Raw genomic sequence first — 15,680 nt, 5'->3', positions numbered from 1 at the left:
GGACAAATGTGCTGAGACTTGTTACATGTACAGTGCACTTTGGGTTCTTTGTCATCTGCAGCACAACACATTAGTGGCAGTGCAGTCAGACTATGTGTAGATGAGAGTCGAAAGGTGTTTCCCCCCATGTACTACTTTTATTGATTTGTTAATATATTTGAAAGGTGCTTTTTTTTTTACACTGTCAGCAAAAGAGATGACAGTTGTGATGTATGCATATTCATGTGTTTATTTTTTTACATTTTAAACCTAGGAATGATCTACACTGTTAATATTTTTTTTGATCTCTTTTTCTTATGAATTACCGTTTAAGTAGAGGGAGGTGGTGTAAAAGAACAGGGTGGGGTGAATGGGGAGAGAGCCGGGTGAAGGGAGAGAGCCTGGGGGTGACTGGAACCAATAGCGTGCAACATCCTGCTAATATAAAGAACAAAAAAAACGACTCTTGAAAAACAAGAGCAGGGGAGCCAAGCTGAGGTAACTCGCCGGGTCTGTAGGAAGAATCCTGACAGCAGAAATCGGGGAAACGAATGAGAAAGCAATCGATCACAGCCTATTGATCAAATTCTTTCTATTTAAACGTTGACGAAAGTACACAGATGGTAAGTGTTTCTCGCCCATTTCTCGCGTTTACTGTACAGCGATGGCTAGCTAGCGACAGCATACCCTCTTCCCCCTCCCTCTCCTTTTGTGATGAGGTGATGTCCACACGATGCTAACTCGCTAGCTACCAAGGTTGCTAGCCATCCATTCCGTTTTTTGATGGAATGACTCATGTTTACCCTGCTGTTATGTTTTTAAATAAGGCAAAACGCTATTTTATTGCACTGTGCCAACTTGCCATCTCTTTTTTTGCACGCTGATTAATCAATCCGGCATTATGTACGGAATTGTGCAGCTACCCAGCATTTCACTCAAAATGAGCATATCTCGAACGATACATATTTATGGTTACGTTAGCTTGCGAGCTAGCATAATATCGGGCACTATTCTCACTGGTTGAGGCTTTATGTTTTGCCTCAAGTGAAGCTTTAAAAGTCATTGTCTGTCATGTTTTAGGGTAAAGTGCACTTTACTTTAGTTTGATCACTGATGTAGAATCTGAAGGAAATGTGCACTGTCGATCACCTTTGTTGGTTTTCTCAAACAGATTGTGTTTGTGCGTAGTATAAATGTTTTTATTTTGACCATTTATTAAGTTTACGCCTGCCAATCATATACATCACCTCGTTTGACTTCAGAAGCGCTCTCTGTCTGGCTGATGATAATCTTAATGTCTACGTACTGTTATTACCTAATCATGCCAGCCATTATTTGGTGCACAGAACCTGGCGTCTCTCCTTATTATATAAAGGGCCGTGGAAGGGATTCTGGTGTGGTTGGCGCAAGGCGGTTGTTAAGAACTGGAAGGCAATGAGCCGACCGCATCATTGCAAGCCAACGCTGTGCCATGGTGAACAGTATTAGCCTAGAAATGCATCAATTATATAATATATTGTTAACACCCCTGTGAATTCTGGCTCACTGCGAGCTCATGACAGTAGCAGCATGGCCCGGCACTAGCAGAGTGGATAAAGTACCTGTTTCAAATGTTCTTCTCTTCCATTCCCGCATGATGTTCTCCAAATTGAGACCTTGGAGAACACATCTGCGGTCTTCCCAGACCAGCGCTCTATCAAATCAAGACTCCGATCTCTATAATTACTGCCTTGGCATATGATCATTTTAGTTTACCGCCACTTTGTGGGTACAAACTGTGGATCTGTAGATGTGCTGTCTGTAATTTTGGCCCAGTGTTTGCCGAGGATTAACACATGGTTTGAAGACAGATTTACGTCAATGCTGGCGGATTTGTGGGGCAAGCTTCTGTGGCGAGACGACGTTTGTTCTGAGTGATTGTCTTCTGCGCGGATAGAAGCTGGTTTCACTGTCTACGTTGAAAGTGCCAAGACTGTCTACTTGTATTGACACCTAGGCTGCATTGAGAATTGCACCTGCAGTTTGCTTGAAACATTTCCATTGTACAGCCATACGCACCATTGCCCAATGACTCGTCAAAGGCACATACTGCCTCTGTCTGTCAGAGTGGAGGGGAGGCTTTGGTCACAATGTAAAATGTGTTCATTACATTACTTGCAGGTCCAATTGAAGTAACCATATAGTGCACATGTTTCCTTTATACAACTATGGGAAATGTTTCCACTTGTTTTTTGAGTGAACAGCTCAACATGCACTTCATTGAGCTTTCCTCCATAGCTGGCAGGTCCTCAGTTTTTTTACAGACGTCACAGAGATGGTCTGTTGGGATGGTGTAGATGACAGCACCTTAGTACAGTCATTGGACAGGGAGTGCAAAAAGAGAACGGTCAGGTGCTTTATGTTTTAGGTGCAGATCAGTGGAGGGTGTGAGTGGGAGATGCATCCAGCTGTTGTGTGCTAGATGGAAGAGGACTATGAATGAGTAAAGGTAGATGGCCAAAGCTGCCCAGTTGGTTATGGCCATTTTAGCTCGCCTAGTGGCGCAGTTAACTTATTCATTGTTTTTGATACCTCAGTCTTTGAGGCAGGGTATCATTGAACAATAGCCTGACATAAGATAAACTAAGACATGGCATAATGATATGCCATTCCCTTGTAGATTGCATTTTAAAAATTAATGTTTTTTGATACATTTCATTTGATTCAGTAATTATATAGCGCGCTTGGGTGGAAGTCTCAAATATTTTTAACTAGCAATGAACCATAGTCAGCAAATAAACATGTCAGAAATAATCCAATCATTGTTTGTAATGCCCTGGAGGGATTTAAGACTTCATTCACACAGCATTATGGGATTTATCCCAGCCGTTTCCGCCCCAAACTTTTCCGCTCCTGTCTTTATTATTGGGACATGGAAGCCTCTTGAAAACAAACTTCCAAAATGGCACTAACGGTTCATTGTGTTTACACCTGCTCTATTGTATCGTTGCTTGTTGTGAATAACACTATTCTTTTAGATTTACATTTACATTTAAGTCATTTGGCAGATGCTCTTATCCAGAGCGACTTACAAATTGGATGCACACTGAACAAGACGTTTAAACGTTTCCATCGGTTCGATAACCTTCCTATTGGCTGTTCTTACAACCTAGTACCAAGCAATGTCAGTCACATTTGGGAGGACCCAAGGACAAACTGTGCACACTGACTGCCCAGTAAAAAATTCTAAATTTTCCACAGCAACCTTGCCTCACGTGAGAATGACAGTAGCAAAGTGCCTACATGTGCAGTGTATACTGTGGGCAACCTGGTTTACTGAGGAATGCCTACTGCATCACACACCACCCACCTTTCATATCTTGGGATGCGTAGGCTTAATAGTTCATGCTTTTGTCTCCTGCCTCAGCTGTCACACAGCCTGACACAACAGGCAAAGGTGGCAGAAGGTATCTTGCGCTGTAGTTGTAAAATCTCCCATGTTTTGTGAAATTCCAATTGACTGGTAGACTTCAGATTTGCATGTGTTTTGGTCAACGCGATGGGACCTGTCTTCCTGAATTCCTGTCCCTCCACAGGCTTTGGTTGCGCAACTTTCTCTTCTCTGTGCGATAGGTTGTATCAGTTCTGAGGTTTGACGCTGAGGGCTGTTTTTTGAGTGACTTCATTAAATGCATGATCAACGGCTTCTCGCTGGGTCCCTGCATGCTAAAGTCAATAAAGCGCAATATTGCTAAAAGCTGACCTTGAGCCAAAGGTTGTGGTGGAAATCTCAGACTAAACATTTCTCGTTCACCTTTTTGAGATGGGATGTCCGTAAAATGTTGGGTTATGCCAGTGGGAATGTGTGAAAGCCGAGTAGATGTTATTCAGAGGTTTTCCTTAGACACTCTTGACCCCTGTTTGTCAGTGTCAGCTGTTACCTCCCTAGACAGGTTTCACATCCGTGAGTATGGCATTGAGGCTCTCTGTCACTAGTCATATAAGGACAATCTCTCTCACCGCAGCCTCACAGGAAATGGCCTCCCTGACGTGTGCAAGTGAAGAAAGACTTCAACTGACAGAGGTTGGAAAGAAACTTGCTAATTTAGTGGTTTTACTGCCTCACTTATTTGTTATGAGGCTTGTTCATTGAACATGGTGTCCTTGTTTCTGGTAAGAGGTGGATCTGAAGTCTGCTGACTTTCCCTTCTCACCCCAGTACTATCTATCTCTAGCTAGTTAGCTGTGAAATCGCCTTAACATACTGCACGATCAGGCGGCAGGGTAGCCTAGTGTTTAGAGCGTTGGACTAGTAACCGGAAGGTTGCAAGTTCAAACCCCCGAGCTGACAAGGTACAAATCTGTCGTTCTGCCCCTGAACAGGCAGTTAACCCACTGTTCCTAGGCTGTCATTGAAAATACAAATTTGTTCTTAACTGACTTGCCTAGTTAAATAAAGGTAAAATAAAAATCAACTTAGGAGTTTAATATCTCACCATGTTCAATCTGCAGATCGATGTGCCTCAGAGTGGAGACTGGCATTCACAACTACAGATATACAGTGCCAAAGTTGTCCATGCTACGTCAATGGGCCATGTGTCCGATTCTGGGACAAGGAGTGCTCTCCTTCTTGGAGTGACTGGGAGTCTTTTTGTCTCACGTATTTAAAAATGAATTGGCACAAATGGTTTATTTGAGAGAAGACATCCTCCTGAATTTTGATATCTGACATGTATGATAGATATTTTCGTAATCTAAAAGTCGTATTCTATTAACTTCCAGTGTAGTGAGACTTTATCACTGCTACGTCATACCAGACAGATTTCTGCCTTGAACGCCATCAACTCGGATGCATATGAAAACATGAAATGACCCAGGAATGTATTTGTCACATGCGCCGAATACACCAGGTGAGACGTTACAGTGAAATGCTTACTTACGAGCCCCTAACCAACAGTGTGGTTTAAATAATAATAATAAAAAAAATACAGATGATAAATACAACGAACAAGTAATTAAGGAGCAGCAGTAAAATAACAATAGCAAGACTATATCTCGGGGGGGGGGGGCTACCGGTACAGAGTCTGTGTGGGGGCACCGGTTAGTTGAGGTTATATGTACATGTAGGTAGAGCTAGTGAAGTGACTAAGCATAGACAATAACAACAGAGAGTAGCAGCGGTGATGTACTGAGCCATACACACTACCCTCTGCAGTGCCTTGCTGTCATAGGCCGCGCTGTTGCCATACCAGGCAGTGATGCAACCATGCTCTCGCTGGTGCAGCTGTAGAACCCTTTGAAGGACCTGTGCCAAATCTTTTCAGTCTTCTGAGGGAATAGGTTTTGTCGTGCCCTCTTCACGACTGTCTTGGTGTGCTTGGACCATGTTAGTTTGTTGATGTGGACAGCAAGGAACTTGAAGCTGTCTACCTGCTCAACTGCATCCCCGTCGACGAAACGGGGCGTGCTCAGTTCTCCTTTTCCTGTAGTCCACAATCATGTCCTTTGTCTTGATCACGTTGACGGAGAGGTTGTTGTCCTGGCACCACACGACCAGGTCTCTGACCTTCTTCCTATAGGCTGTCTCGTCGTTGTCAGTGATCAGGCCTACCATTGTTGTGTCATCTGCAAATTTAATGGTGGTGTTGGAGTCATGCCTGGCCACTCAGTCATGAGTGAACAGGGAGTACAGAAAGGGGGACTGAGCACGCACCCTGAGGGGCCTCTGTTGAGGATCAGCGTGGCGGATGTGTTGTTACCTACCCTTATCACCTGGGGGTGGCCCGTCAGGAAGTCCAGGATCCAGTTGCAAAGGGAAGTGTTTAGTCCCAGGATCCTTAGCTTATTGATGAGCTTTGAAGGCACTATGGTATTGAACGCTGAGCTGTAGTCAATGAATAGCATTCTCACGTGGGTGTTCCTTTTTGTCCAGGTGGGAAAGGGCAGTGTAGAGTGCAATAGAGATTGCGCCAGATGTTGGGCCGGTATGCAAATTGGAGTGGGTTCTAGGGTTTCTGGGATAATGGTGTTGTAAACCATGACCAGCCTTTCAAAGCACTTCATGGCTACAGACGTGAGTGCTACGGGTCGGAAGTCATTTAGGTAAGTTACCTTGGTGTTCTTGGGCACAGGCACCAGAGTGGTCTGCTTAAAACATGTTGGTATTCCAGACTCGGACAGGGAGAGGTTGAAAATGTCAGTGAAGACACTTCCCAGTTGGTCAGCGCATGCTCACAGTACACATCCTGGTAATCTGCCATGCGGCCTTGTGAATGTTGACCTGTCTAAAGGTCTTACTCACATCAGCTGCGGAGAGCATGATCACACAGTCTTCTGGAACAGCTGATGCTCTCATGCATGTGTCAGTGCCATTTGCCTCGCAGCGAGCATAAAGTAGTTTAGCTTGTGTCACTGGGTAGCTCTCGACTGTACTTTGTTGACTGGAATGGTTTGAAAGCCCTGCCACATCTGACGAGTGTCAGAGCCGGTGTACTACGATTCAATCTTAGTTCTGTATTGACTCTTTGCCTGTTTGATGGTTCATCGGAGGGCATAGCAGGATTTCATATACGCTTCCTGGGTTCGTCTCACTTTTCGACTGTGGCAGCTTTCGCTCAGTGTGGATGTTGCCTGTAATCCATGGCTTCAGGTTGGGGTAGGTACGTACTGGTCACTGTGTGGACGACGTCATTTGATGCACTTATTGATGAAGCCAATGACTGATGTAGTGAACTCCTCAATGCCATTGGAGGAATCCCAGAACATATTCCAGTCTGTACTAGCAAAACAGTCCTGTAGCTTAGCATCCGCTTCATCTGACCACTTTTTACATTTTTATTGATCTGGTCACTGGTGCTTTCTAAAAAAAAAAATTCCCTCTGGTTGCACATTTAACATGCCTTATAGAAATTTGTTAAGACGGATTTAAGTTTCCCTGCATTAAAGTCCCCGGCTACTAGGAGCCCCGCGTTTTTCTTTGCTTATGAAGGGATACAGCTCATTCAATGATGTCTTAGTGCCAGCCTCTGACTGTGGTGGTATGTAAACAGCTATGAAAAATACAGAAACTCTCTAGGTAGATGGTGTGGTCTACAGCTTATCATGAGATACTATACCTCAGGCAAGCAATAGCTCGAGACTTCCTTAGATATCGTGCATCAGCTGTTATTTACAAAAAATACATAGTCCACCACCCCTTGTCTTACCAGAAGCCGCTGTTCTATCCTGCCGGTAGAGCGTATAACCAGCCAGCTGTATGTTGATGGTGATGTCGTTCAGCCACTACTCTGTGAAGTATAAGATGTTACAGTTTTTAATGTCTCGTTGGTAGTTTAATCTTCAGCGTAACTTGTCGATTGTATTCTCCAAAGATTGCATGTTTGTTAGCAGATTGGAAGGAAGTGGGGGTTATTCGATCGCCTACAAATTCTCAGAAGGCAGTCCGCCCTTTGGCCACTTTCTCTGCCTCCTCTTCACGCTAAACACGGGATCTGGGGCTGTTCCCGAAAAGCTGTATATTGTTCGTGTCGGGCTTGTCAGACTCATTAAAGGAAGAAGAAGGATTCTGCCTGTCCATGCTGAGTGATCGCGGTCCTGATGTCCAGTTCTTTTTGGTCATAAGAGACTAGTGGGAACATTATGTACAAAATATATATTTTATAAATGTAAAAAAAAAAAGCAAACAAATGAACAAAAAAAAAATTGTTGTGGGAGTGATGTATAACGTTTTGTTTCACGGCGCCGTTCACCCATTCTGAATATAACATTCAGAATGGATGGCCCTTTAACAAGCTGGTGTTGTCGAAGTGCATTTTTCCTGTTTATTTTCCATCCCTCTGTCTCCTCAAGGGTGCAAGTCAGCGGTCTAAAAATAAGATGCGCTGAGAGACTAACTGAAATGAATGGCCACTTTCAACATCTAGGGCAAGTTTCACTACTGTACGTTACCGTAAGAACACTGAGTGATCTCTCGCTCCGTGTGTGTGTCACAGCCTGGGGTGAAAAGCTTTAAGTAAACTTACCAGCACCAAGTCCCTTAGCCTCTCTACTCTAGATGGAAACATTGATGTCCCATTGCTGTTAATATTCCTGACTGCAGCTGTAACCTTTCTAAAGGGGCAGATTTAGGCTAGTTCTCTGTATAAACATAACCAAATATTGGACTGAGGTCTGGTTTATGGTTTCTTACGCTGACCGTTTCAAAGTTGTAAGTGGAATTCATAGACGATGCATAGCCGTGCAAGCACTTGACGCTCCGAACCCTTCCCTCAATACTTTTATTAGGGAAGAGCTCGCCCCAGTGTGGTTTCCCTGGGCCTGAACAGACAACCCCGGTGAAGACCTCCTCTTTCTTCGAGGCAGGGTGCAGTCACCCCCAGACCCCCTGCCATTGTTGTGGTGGTCTGAGCTCCAGGGGAACAGGCAATGGGATTTGTCATTGTAATGAGATTAGGAGCTCCTCATCAGAGAGGGAGAGTCTCAACCTGATCTGACTGTGGGTGCAGCACAGCAGGGCCTATCTCTTCAAATGGCTGCATGGAAGAATCTCACATACATGAAGTGTAGCCTCCATGAAACTCAAACGGAGATGCAGTGTCTTTCACTTAGTGTGAATAAATTACTGGTAAGAGACTGAATATTAATGTTGCTAAAGGTGGGAGCCTGATTGGTGAAGTGCTCTTTTCTCTCTGGCTGGAGACTTTAGTAAGTGGTTGTAACTTCAAACTAATCTAAATGGTTACACCAAATTGTAATTGAATTACCGTGTTAATCTAATGGGCAGCCTGCATCTAGCCTACTGTTTTTGAGCACCTTTAGTTGTGTGCACGGTTGGCACACCACAATGTTCATATTGTCCTTCTCGCCATTTAAGGAGAGAGTTTGGTCTGTGCACTGATCATTCCCTGTGGTAGTTGTTATCTGCTGTAATCAGCCTGTGCTCTAAGCCCAGTTGGGTGGCAGTTAGCTGTGGCAGGCTCCCCACAGGGACTCTTAAAAAGTCTGTGTCATCACTACTTCCTGCCGCAACGTCATTTTTTGGTCGGCAGTCAGTGGTGTGTCTTCATGTACAAATAAGGCAAAGGCAGATGGCAGCAGCCATGTAGAATCCTTCAGGACTGACTGTGTGCTTACCCTGCCCTGGTATCTATTCTTGTTTTCATGATCTTTTAGTGGCTATGGCAATTCTGGGCTGCAGTTTTTATCTTGTGCAGCCTGAATTGGTGATGAACTTTCTGTAATGTACTGTACGTTGCATGCTGTGTTAAAACAGAAACCATTGCCTTTTGAAGCAGTTTATTTATCTTATGAAATATGAAGCTCCTGTTGAGTGTTACTGATGGTTGCTTTCTTGTTGCAGCAGGAAGTGAGTTTACTCATGCAGTTTGCCCTGTACCCTACCCAAATGAGAATGAAGGAGACTTGGTGAGGAGGAAGATGGTCAGGATAGCGATTGCATCTACAGGAAGTTGCAGTCCCTCCATCAGACATTCCGTTCTCACAAACTAAGGCAACACCCCAGCTTCCTCAGTCATTCAGTTTAAAGATATCTGACACTCAGTAGTGAGTGGGCAACAGTTACGCCAATGCAAAAATTACTAATTTGATCATTTCAATTTAATAGAATAACAATTGTATTCCCAAAGTCTCTGTGGTAACTGTATCATCTGTGCACATGCAAGATGATGTGTAAGGTCTTTTGGGGAGCTCTACTTTGATCCTAATGGCTGCCAGTTGTGAAGTGCAACATGATTGAATCAGTGGCTGATGGGTTTCACTCTGAACCGCTTGTTACGGCTCAACATTATTTCAGTTTAATTGAGTTTTTCGGGCCGTTCCAACGCGTTCTAATTGAGCAGACACAACAAGGAGCTGGATTTGTTGTAAACAACCCATATCCCTGTGGATCAGTGCTCTGTGTCCACTCCCCTTCAATGTGTGTGAATGTAGCCTAAATGTCTTCCTTTCTGTTGCACAGGTTTCAGGAAAGGGCTGTCGCAGAGTTGTCTGTCAAATGAGCCCCCCCTGACTTCTACCACCAATCTCCTTCCATAACAGTCAGGGTTTAGATGTCAGCAGTGGACTTTCCCAGAGAGCAGTCCGGCCTGCCTTCAAGTGGACACAGCCTTTACTGTGTGTCTGTCTGCTAATTGATCTGCTAGTCCAGCTTCAGGGCGTGGACGTCAATGTGGAGAAATTGCTGAAGCCTGTCGGTCACATAGTTTTGAAGTATAGTTCTTCACCAGGTGTGACAGCTGAGACCTAGGCGCCTTTGACCAATTGCTTGACCTATGTCTGCCCTGTCATCTTTTTTGACCTCGTTTCAAACCGACTCTAAGCCACTCCAAATTGATCTGCTCGGTCAACATCTGTTAGCAATATGGCAGACAATATGATACCTATCCTGCCCTCATGGGTTTTGACAGGGAGTCAGTGCCGACCGTAGGGTCTAGGAGTTCATGTTTGTATGTTGAAAGTAACTTGTTTGTGTACAGTATAATGTAGTTGTCATGGAGAGGAATGAGTGTTCAGGGCCTCTGTAGAGTCAAGTTGAAGCAGGAAGTCCATGGATGTTTGTGTCAGAGTGTGGGGCTTTGGAGCCATGAGTAGAGAAATGAGACAGGCCTCCATTACATAAGGCCTTTAGTTCTATAGATCTGAATGGTGCTCTCTGTTAAGGCCAAGCGCTCACACTGAACTGTTTGTGAACATGGGTTTTTTATTGACTCAGTTGTACATCAGAATTCCAGTTTAGTGATGTAGTGTAACAGTGGCATTGGTTGCTTTCTTAAACCGCTGTGCAAGTCGAGAGCATCCAGAGGATGTCCGTAATGTCACGCTTGGGGTTAATATTTGAAATGGCTGTGCTTCCCTATGATTGTGTGTTCAGTGTACCTACTCACATGTCCAGACAGAAGGTAGCTGACCTGCCCTCTGGGGAGTACAGTACACTGACAGATGGAGCTGCTGGGAGGCAGAGAGTAGGAGTGGGGAAACGACTGAGATGAGAGGGATCTTATGGACATGGTATTGTCAATATAACAGGGGAAATCCTGAATGCTTACACTTCTGTTGTAATAACACTAAATAGGAAAGTACTGAGGTTTACTCATTTGTATTCCAGGACAACAGAAATGCCCCTGAAGATAAACCTGTCCAGCGCTCCAAAGTAAATATACCTCCATTATCACCCCCCCCCCCCCTCCTTTGTCCCGGTTTCTACCCAGTAGGACATTATCTTTTAATCACTATCCTTCTCCATTACCTGTCTGTCTGGCCCAGTGTATCTCACCCTACCTTTACTCAGATGTCATTTAAACGTCATCCATAATGGAACTACAGTTTATATACCAGTATATGTTTTCACATACTCTCAACAGCAACTCATTTCTATAGATTGGTTATAGACAACTGAGCAAGTTGAGATGATGCTTCATTTATCCATTGAAACACATGTTTGAGGCCATAGTAACAGTGTGGGTTTTGTTCATGTGCGTAGTCCTTCAGCTTCAAGACACCGAGGGAGGTGTGCCTCGCCATGTGAGAAGACCGTCTACCCCATGGAGAGATTGGTGGCTAACAACCTGATATTCCACTCGGCCTGTTTCTGCTGCAAACACTGCAACACCAAACTCAGGTGAGACACTCACTCACTCACTCCATATCAAACTGTGTTGTTCTTTTGTTTATATTCTGCTCCTCCCTGCAGCCTGGGCACATTTGCTGCCCTTTCGGGGGATTTCTACTGCAAGCCGCACTTCCAGCAGCTCTTCAAGAGCAAAGGCAACTATGATGAGGGCTTTGGCCGCAAGCAACATAAGGAGCTTTGGACCTCCAAGGAGGGAGAGAACATAACTAAGACTGCGTAGCCACGCCTGTCTGTGTCCCAACCGTTCTCCCACGGGAAAGGCTATACGGACACTCCTGACCTGCAAACCCACTTTTATTTTCAGAATTGGTAACGGTCAGGGTTAGTTTTAGATTTTGGGTAGTTTTGCAGGTCAGCAGTATCCTACTGGCATTCCCCATCTCCTCCCCAAAGCTGCCTCGTCTCCACCTCCAACATGTCATAAAGAGCACCAACGTGTCATGAGGGGTGCAGTCAACGCTCCTGTGCACTCGCTCCACATGGAAAAGACACACCCACTATGACTGGCCGGTCACGCTCCCTGTTGCTCGGCATTTTATTTAGTGGGGTGTTTATTCCTTTCATTTGGTTATAGTATTATTTTTATTTTACATTTGCTCTTTTGAAATTTGATTGTGGACTACATATCATTGTTTTGTTTATTTTTCGGATAAATTTGCACCCTTTTGACGCAACAGGCGCAAGGGACCGTATGCTCAGGTGAACATATGGTTGGAGAAGCTGGAGTTCACTCAGCTGTAGAGCATACTCAGGTCAACCATACTGAGCTAGGTTCATTAGCAAGTTTGTATTTTATGACCTCCATTTCAGTTCCATATCGTCAATTAAATCTAACACCAATTTTAAAGACCAGTTCTCTGCTTTGCGGAAGCCAATTTGTGAGTTTGTCAGGGTTCACTTATCTGAGAAACAAACATGGTACTGTAAAACTGTCACACGTTCTCTCTCTGTCTCTGGGTACATTTAGTTGAATTATGTCTTATTGTTCAAATGTTTTTTTGCTCCTATGATCTGAATGGCTGCTAGGTTTCAGTTCTGCATGTTTGTCCTGTTCAGTCTCAGCTGTACCTTTAGTCTGTACTGCCCTCCTGTGTTCTGGATGACTTTTAAAACTAATCTGCTTCATTGACTTAATCTCACTTTACTGGTTTTAAAATGCACTCTTTGCTCTGTTATTTGCTGGGTTTTGACAGTCATGCGATAAGTTGCTCTCATTCGTAGAGCTTTTCGTCTTTATTCTGAATATGAGAGTATCTCATAGGTGTTTGTACATAGATGTGCTGGTGAACATATCACACTATACTGTGCACATATGACCATGCATGTTAACCAGACAAGTCAATGTTAGATTGACAGGGAACATAGCCTAACAGGAAACCACAACTGTCACGCTAATATCCCCTGCTGCTTCCTGTCCATGCAGAGCTGTCTGTTCATGTAATAAATTGGGCTAAGTTGGTGTGTAAAACTAAGCGGGACTTTCGGATCTTTCAAGACAACTGTGAACTCTGGTGGGGGGAACAATGTCAAAATCCTGATGTCTGTGATCTGCCAATTGGTTAAGTCAGCTCTAGAAAGAGGCCAGAGTTTCTGATGCAAAATTATTTGTTGGATGACCTTTTAAAACAAAAAAATCCCATCAACTTTTTTTTTTCTTTTTGAGTACCCTGTTGTCTTGAATGCCCGAAAGTCTGAGAATTCAGTGTTCTGAATGTGGCAGAAATTCACATGACTGGGATGTCCTGACGGGGCCACAAGTGAAATCACATAATGTAAAAAAAAATATATATATATATATATACTATCGTGCTTCTCCAGTGACATCACATCTGCAAACATAAATATCTTTTATTATTTTTATAAATGCCTCATGGCTTTCTTGTCTCGACTGCATCACGTGATTCTGAGCAGAGTGGTGGATTTGTGAAGATGGTTCACTTCAGGCCGTTTACCATTGGGGGAAAAAATTGTCAGTTTCAGTCTGCTGAACAGGGTGGATCTCCCATCGACACCAATGTGATAGATCGCAGCTGGGTCTGGTCTACTTTATTTGACTAATGTAACCAGAAAGAATGAGGGAGTGGGATGTCTCGCTGCTGCGCCATCTCTGATTTTGAGCACCAGGACCTAGTACTATGTGAGGGGTGGGCGCTAACAGGGAATGTTGTTTGAACTGGGGCATGTTCAGGGAATTCCTACGCAGTGAGTAAAGCCCAGGCCTACAGAGCCCTGAACCTCAGAGTAGCGCCTCCTGCTGGGAGAAGAGGTTGGAAATGCTTGAGTCAGTTCAGCCAGTCCCAGTAAAGGCTTGAGATATTACTTATCACACAATTGTCAATAAACACGTTTGCCCCCGGTAATTTCTTCTGTATAGCTTTTTACTCATTTTTTTAAAACGTGGAGTGGCCTCGGGATGAAACGGTTGTGCTACAGGTATTTTTTTTTTTAGGTTGGAATGTTCTAAAGCGACACCTGCTTTGGCCAACAAACTCAATAGATAAGATTTTTATTTTCTTCATTCTAGCTTTAGAATGAAACTAAAGCCATTGAATTACATCATTTGGGAAGTATTCAATGCCACAACACTTGAATGACACAATGTATATTGTGATGGAAAGTTTACTGTGAATTATAAACTGGGTGGTTCGAATGCTGATTGGCTGAAAGCTGTGTTATATCAGACCGCATACCACTGGTATGACAAATCATTTATTTTTACTAATCTAATAATATTGGTAACCAGTTTATAATAGCAATGAGGCATCTTGGGGTTTGTGCTATGTTGGGAATATACCAAACCTTCTCGGGCTTCATTGCTTAATTCGAGCATGCTGTGCAGAATAGGAAATAAAATGTTACTTTTTGATAAGTAAATCCTTAGAAATAAATGGCAAAATCTATTGCCTAACATTTAATGCTTTTTCAAAACAATTTTTTGTTTTTGAGTGCACATACCTTTCTCCCTGTTCCAGCCTATTCCCCTGTGAATGAAAATGATCCTTCTGCTTGTTTTCCACTTCGTCCCTGTGGTGGATGATTGGCTTCACTCAGCCAGAGGTTTATGTACCCGCTCATCCTCCACTCTCTCCTGAATGGTTTTCATTTTTTCAGTACATTTCCTCAAGTTGTAAAGTTCTTTTTATTTGTTTTTTAAAATTTGTAACGGTCCTCGACCACCCAGAATGCTTTGTAACCAAGAATATCATATCAAATAACACTGTGTCCATATCGTCTTATGTGTGAGGAGTGTACCAAGGTACAATGGCGTTATCCTGTGAAAAAACTTTCTTTGTATAGAGAAACAAACAAAAGAAAGTAGGTACACTTTTCCATACTGGTACCAGGAGGCAAGGTCTATGAGAGCTGTGTGACTGTCTGTGTTCTGCGAGTCATGTAGTTGTGTGCAAAATTGGATGTAGACTTAACATTTATTTCTCAATGCAGGTGTCACTGTTGTCAAAATGTAAATGCATGCATTTTGAAACAAAAACATTCTGTATAACTTGACCTGTGGATGGTGACCTTGCAAGCAAAAAGACGTTTTGGCTCTTACTCGTCTTTCACCTCTCTTCTTCTTTTGGATTATTACTCCAGTTAAATTGTGTTGTAGAAGAACATGATTCTAAATAATGTGATTTGTCCCCCTCCCACCCACACCTACACACAATCAAATGTATTTGTTTGATCATTTTCTTTCAGTAGTTTAAATTTTTACATGCTTTTGGAAAAATAAATGAAGATGCTGGTGATAAGTGAGATGGTTGTCTTTATTACATGATGAGTAAAGGCAGTGCATATTTCATATTTGATACTAGTCATTTGTTGTGTAAATAGTAGGCCTTTTTTATGAATTGTATAGGAGCTAGTGTGTTTATTATATACTGTTATAGACTCAGATGCTCGACAACAGGAGTTGTTTTAGTTCAAGGTGCCTGAAGAAAACAGAACAGAGCATCAATATTGTCTCCCACTTGTACAGATGTGGTATCTTAATTTGACCAGTTCCCTCACAGCAGGAAAAGAGTCCTGCAGCAACAGGACATTTTCATTATTAAGTGGATGATAATAAGTGGAC

The 15,680-nt window shown here is 43.3% G+C and overlaps 1 pseudogene; it reads left to right on the top strand.

Moving 5' to 3' along the window:
* The first annotated feature begins 413 nt into the window (after nucleotides 1-413).
* LOC135534468 (LIM domain-containing protein 2-like) lies at nucleotides 414-12,653 on the top strand (annotated as a pseudogene).
* The last annotated feature ends 3,027 nt before the right edge of the window (nucleotides 12,654-15,680 follow it).

This window comes from Oncorhynchus masou, unplaced genomic scaffold (genome assembly GCF_036934945.1).
Source record: "Oncorhynchus masou masou isolate Uvic2021 unplaced genomic scaffold, UVic_Omas_1.1 unplaced_scaffold_3454, whole genome shotgun sequence".
Taxonomy (NCBI): domain Eukaryota; kingdom Metazoa; phylum Chordata; class Actinopteri; order Salmoniformes; family Salmonidae; genus Oncorhynchus; species Oncorhynchus masou.
This window is presented reverse-complemented; position numbering and strand designations above follow the sequence as displayed.